Source organism: Orycteropus afer, unplaced genomic scaffold (genome assembly GCF_000298275.1).
Source record: "Orycteropus afer afer isolate SDZICR_OR568_19922 unplaced genomic scaffold, OryAfe1.0 scaffold00036, whole genome shotgun sequence".
Lineage (NCBI taxonomy): Eukaryota > Metazoa > Chordata > Mammalia > Tubulidentata > Orycteropodidae > Orycteropus > Orycteropus afer.
The window spans coordinates 5,054,960-5,060,959 of record NW_006921623.1 but is presented as its reverse complement, the minus strand read 5'-3'; the positions used below and the strand labels follow the sequence as shown (position 1 = coordinate 5,060,959).

The following is a 6,000-nucleotide window of genomic DNA, read 5'->3' as shown; positions in this document are numbered from 1 at the left end:
TTTTTTTTTTTTTAACTTTTTATTCTGATTCGGGTGAAAGTTTACAGAACAAACTGGTGTTCCATTCAACAATTCATATATATTTTTGATTTGTGACACTTATAGTAATCCCCACAATTTAACTGAACTCTTTTCACTTCCTTCCAGTATTTCCCGTTTCTACTCATTCTTCTTTCCTACCCCTTCCTTCCTTCTGAACTTTATCCTTAGGCAAATGCTGCCTTTTGATATCATATGATTGGTTATTCTAAGGAGTGCATACCCCCGATGTTATTGTTCTCATCATAGGCCTGTCTACTGTTTGGCTGAAAGTTGTGCCACAGGTGTTAGTTCTGTTCCAGGCTTGAAATGTGTTTAGGGGTTCCACCAGTCTCTATCAGACCAATAAGCCTGGTCTATGAGAACAATAGCCTAGTCTTTTTTATTATTTTGAGTTTTGTTCCATATTTTCTCCCACTCTATCCAGGACCTTCTACTATGATTCCTTTCAGAGTGCTTGGCAGTGGTAGCCAGGCACCATCTAGTTCTTTTACTGTCAGGGTCATGGAGGCTGCAGTAAGCATGGTCCATTTAGTCCTTTGGACTTTTTGGCTTTTTGCATTTACTCAGGCTTTAAAAAAACCCTTATATTTGATAATCACCAAAATTTCAAATCAAACAAATTTTATTTTCATAATGATGCTTTCACATGTTTCATATGCTGACTAATAAAGTTTAAGTAATATAAATCACTTCCCTGAAAAGTCCAATAAATCAAATCAGAAATTTGAAAATTAATTGAGATTTACAATTGGACTTTTTTCCAATAGTAAATCTCAATTAATTCTCAAATTTCTGATTATTTATTTTAAAGGCAGGGGCAGATAAGCAACAATGCCACAGAAAAAAAATTAAAAAACACTAAAATATAATTCATTATTACATGCATTAAATGTTGATAAGCAACACTGCCACAGAAAAAAATTAAAAACCACTAAAATATAATTCATAATTACATGGATTAAGTGTTAAAACACAATTGCATTGGGAAAAAAAAAAAAAAAAAACCTCATTGCCATCAAGTCGGATCCAACTCACAGCGACCCCTCCTTGGGGTTTCCCAGGCAGTATCACTATGGAAGTGAATTGCCCAATCTTCCTTCGGAGGAGTGGCTGGCAGGTTTGAACCACCAGCATTCTTGTTAGCAGTCAAGTGCCTTAAGCACTACACCACCATAGCTCCCGAAATAGAGTACAGTAGATCACCCAACCTTTCTTCTGAGGAGTGGCTGGTGGGTCTGAACCGCCAGGCTTCTGGTTAGCAATAAAGTGCCTTGGGCACTACACTACCTGCGTGCAGGCGGGCAGCCTCGGCTCGAGGGCCAGCCACCGCCCCCGCCTGCCTGGGAACCAGGGTCAACAAGCAGGGAGATGAGGTGATGAGGTGGCGGGGACGGTCTCGGTCTGTCGCCGGGGATCAGGCAGTTGAAGCCGGACTTGTAGTGGGACTTAGACGCCTTCTCCGTGGACCTAGGGGATGCGGGTAGTATGATCTCTCGGCATCAGAAACCGCTCTTTTTCAGATAGACGTATATGCATAAATTCCTTTTTTCAAAAAAAATAAAAGGCCCTGTAAACACTCAAAGTCACTAGCAAGGAGATTTAAGAGATTTAAGAGGTGAGAAAATGGAGCATGTAAAGAGTGGGAAGGAAAAAAATGTTAATTGTTAACAAATTCATGCTAAAAATAATTATTCCTCCATGTTGAAAAGCCCTTTTGAATTGTCCTGAGGTCTCTGGGTCCCATATTTCTTTAGAGATCATACTGGCATATTTTGAAACAAAGTCAAAGAAAATATCTCCAATAACCAAATATACTTTTCTGAGTAGATGGCACAGAATAAGGAACTCAGCACAGGGAGAACACAAAAAAATACATAAACCAGCAAAACCTTATCCCTCTGAATAAAATCTCATACACATACTAATATGTAACACAGAAAAATGAGGACCTACACTGGTTAAATTTGGGTAAAAGGTTCAGTGATTGACAAAACTTCCTTAGGACCCTAGGGTTCTGGAGAACAGTTTAGCAGGACAGCAAATAGCACTAGACAGGGAATTAGGACTTTAAAGTTCCCTTCCCAGCTTTGTCTCTAGTTCACTGTTATGACCTTGGACAAGTCTTTTTTACCTGTCATCAACTTCCTCATCTACTAAAGGTGTGCCTTTAATTAGCCCTGAAGCAGTTATTGACACAAGTTTCTCACTGTGCAAATTCCTAATTAGAACCATGGGAGGTTTGAGGTTTGCTTTTATATATATATATATATATATATAATATATATATATATATATATATTATATATAATATATATATATTATATATATTTATATATATATATATTGTTGTTTTGTTGTTGTTTGCTGTCGAGTCGGCCCCGACTCATAGCGACGCCTCCTTGGGTTTCCGAGGCAGTATCACTACGGAAGTAGGATTGCCCAACCTTCCTTCCGAGGAGTGGCTGGTGGGTTTGAACTGCCAGCCTTCTGGTGAGCAGTCAAGTGCCTTTGCCACTATGCTACCAGAGCTCCTATATGTATGTATGTGTGTGTGTGTGTGTGTGTGTGTTATTTATAGGGCTCATTTACATAAAATAAATCAGAATCACTGATCAGGTAATTCTTAATTTGGCTAATTAAAGTATTCAGCCTCTAGTTTCACAGTACTATGAAATATAAAGGTCAAATGATAATAAGCAGGAAGATACATTTACAATTTTTGAGATAACCTTGGTGAATGAGCTCTTAAGTGTGCTTTCTTATTTAAACTAAACAGCAATTTAATACTATAAACAACAGTAACACCATTGTAGGAGCTCTGGTGGCCTAGTACCTAAGGCATCTGACTGTTATCAGAAGGCTGGCCTTTCAAACCCACCAGCCACTCCTCAGAAGAAGGATGGGGCAATCTACTTCCGTACTGCCTCGAAAACCCAAGGAGGGGTCGCTATGAGTCGGATCGACTAGATGGCAGTGAGTTTGGTTTTTTGGTTTTAATACCATTGTTGGGAGCTCTGGGCATAGTGCCTAAGGCATCTGACTGTTAACCAGACAGTGAGCGGTTCAAACCCACCAGCCACTCCTGGAAAGGAAGATGGGGCAATCTATTACATAGTGATACTGCCTTGGAAACCCAAGGAGGGGTCGCTATGAATCGGATATGACTCAACGGCAGTGGGTTTGGATTTGGTTTGGAACACCACTGTTTTCCTAGGAAAGCTTTGCATTTGCTACTAATATTTCTCTTATTGGTAAAGACTCCTACAGTTAATATTAGTAATACTAAATAATCAATACTGATATTAATTTCCATCCCACTTACACAAAAAAGAATGGTAAACTACATTAAACGAAATGTGATCAGGCTACAGTTAAGTCAAACTAATTAAAATCATAAATTACAGCTTAACTAGGGAAAAGCCAACACAGAACCAAAAATCTAAGCCTAAAAAATTGCATATATTATCCATACTTCATGAGTTTCCACTAGAAGCTTAGAAAGGAGATGAAGAAGTGCTCATGTTAGGTGTTTGTTTATTTGTGCTTGTTGTTGTTGTTGTTGTTGTTTGCCATCGAGTCAAACCCGACTCATAGCGACCCCTCCTTGGGTTTCCGAGGCAGTATCACTACGGAAGTAGGATTGCCCAACCTTCCTTCCGAGGAGTGGCTGGTGGGTTTGAACCGCCAGCCTTCTGGTGAGCAGTCAAGTGCCTTAGGCACTATGCTACCAGAGCTCCTTATTTGTGCTTAGATCAGTTAATTCCAATATATTAAACATAAACATACTAAAACAGATAAAATATATTGAGTGCTGAAGGAAGCCCCAAATAGCTAAATCAATATTGAAGAAGAACAAAGTAGAAAGCCTCCCACTTCCCAATCTCAACACTTAACTAGACAGCTGCAGGAATCACAACAGTCTGGTACTGATAAAATGACAGACATGTAGACCAAAGGAACAGAACTGAGAACCCAGAAGCAAAACATCAGTGGGTACCTGGTTTCTGACAAAGGGTCAAAGTCCATTCACTGGGGAAGAAACAGTCTCTATAAAAAATGTTGCTGGCTAAACTGAATATCCATACACCGAAAAATGAATCAGAATCTATACCTCAGACTATAAAACTAACAACAACAACAACAACAAAAAAAACTAATGTGAAATGGCTCAAAGACCTATATAACATAAAGCTAAAATTATACAGCTTCTAGAACATAACATAGGGTCAAAACTGGAGGACCTAGTCTTCAGCATAAATCGTCTATTAAACAAACTCTAAAAATGTACAAAACAACAGATGATAAATTAGACCTCCTAGATAAAACAGACCTCCTAAAAATTAAATACTTTGCTCATCAAAAGACTCTTTTTAGAGAATCTACAGACTGGGAAAAAATTCATTGTTAAAGATATACCTGATAAGGGTCTAATTTCTAAAAGATATAGAAAAATTCAACAAATCAAAAACAAAAAGACAAACAATCCAATTTAAAAAAAGGAGGGGCAAAGATGGAAAACTATTTTTTCCAATTTCCTCTGCAAACTCATCTAAATCACAGTTTTTAAAAAATAAGATAGAGAACGATTTGGGAGAGACAACAATGGGGAGAGGGCTCTCTCCGGTTCTTGCTTCCGACATGACAAAGAAAAGGAAGAATGACGGTCGTGCCAAAAAAGGGCCGCGGCCATGTACAGCCTGTTCTCTGCACAAACTGCGCCCGCTGCGTGCCCAAAGACAAGGCAATTAAGAAGTTCGTAATTCGAAATATAGTAGAGGCCGCAGCAGTCAGGGACATTTCTGAAGCCAGTGTCTTCGACGCATACGTGCTTCCCAAGCTCTATGTGAAACTACATTATTGTGTGAGTTGTGCCATTCACAGCAAGGTGGTCAGGAACTGGTCTCGTGAAGTCCGGAAGGACAGGACACCTCCACCCCAATTTAGACCTCCAGGTGCTGCCCTACGACCTCCACCAAAGCCTATGTAAGGATTTGAGTCCTTAAAAGCTGAAGAAAAACTAACTTGAAAGAAAATAAAATGGAAATTACACTTAAAAAAAAAAAAAAAATGGGGGCAGGGCAAAGGACATAAATGAACACTTACTTCACCAAACGGGCTACTCAGGTAGCCAATAAATAAATGAAAAGATGTTCATGATCACTAACCATTAGAGAGATGTAAATCAAAACTACAATGGGATACCATTTTATCCCTGCAAAAATGGCAATGACGTAAAAACAGAAAACAACAAATGCTGGAGAGACTGTGGGGCAACTGGAACTCATACAATGCTGGTGGGATTGTAAAATTGTACAACCACAATGGAAAACGGCATGGCACTTCCTCAAAAAGCCAGAAATGGCATAACCTTATGATCTAGTAATCCCACTCATAGGTATATATCCTAGAGATAATAGCAGTGACACAGACAGACATATGCACACCTATGTTCACTGCACCACCATTGACCACAGCAAAAAGATGGAAACAATCAAGTGTCCATCAACAGAAAAATGAATAAAAAATCGTGGTACATACACACAACGGAATACTATGTAACTATAAAGAATAGTGAAGAGTCTGTGAAACATAACGTGGATGAGTGTGGAAGCCATTATGATGAGTGATATAAGTCAATCACAAAAAAAATATTTTATGGTTCCACTATTATGAAAAGTCAAGAATAGATATACACATAGAAAGGAAAGGTTACCAGAGATGGCATGGAGAAGGTATCTGCTTTTTTTCTCCAAGTGATATTTGGTGTGTAGTCTGTGACTAATTTTCATCTAGACAGACTCACTTGGCACAATTCTTCTCAAACTTAAATATTCTCTGTAGAAGTCATATTATGTAGTATTCCCTAAGGAACTGATCTGCAATGATTTCCACACACACAAAAAGACACACATATTCATGTCTGTGTAATTCCCTCCCCTTGAATACAGGCATGGCCTG

The 6,000-nt window shown here is 38.8% G+C and overlaps 1 protein-coding gene and 1 pseudogene across 1 annotated transcript in view; one reads left to right on the top strand and one right to left on the bottom strand.

Moving 5' to 3' along the window:
* The window catches only part of SIK3 (SIK family kinase 3), a 421,581-nt gene that overhangs the window by 229,456 nt on the left and 186,125 nt on the right, over positions 1-6,000 (bottom strand). The window lies entirely within an intron of this gene.
* On the top strand, positions 4,681-5,029 carry LOC122149620 (annotated as a pseudogene).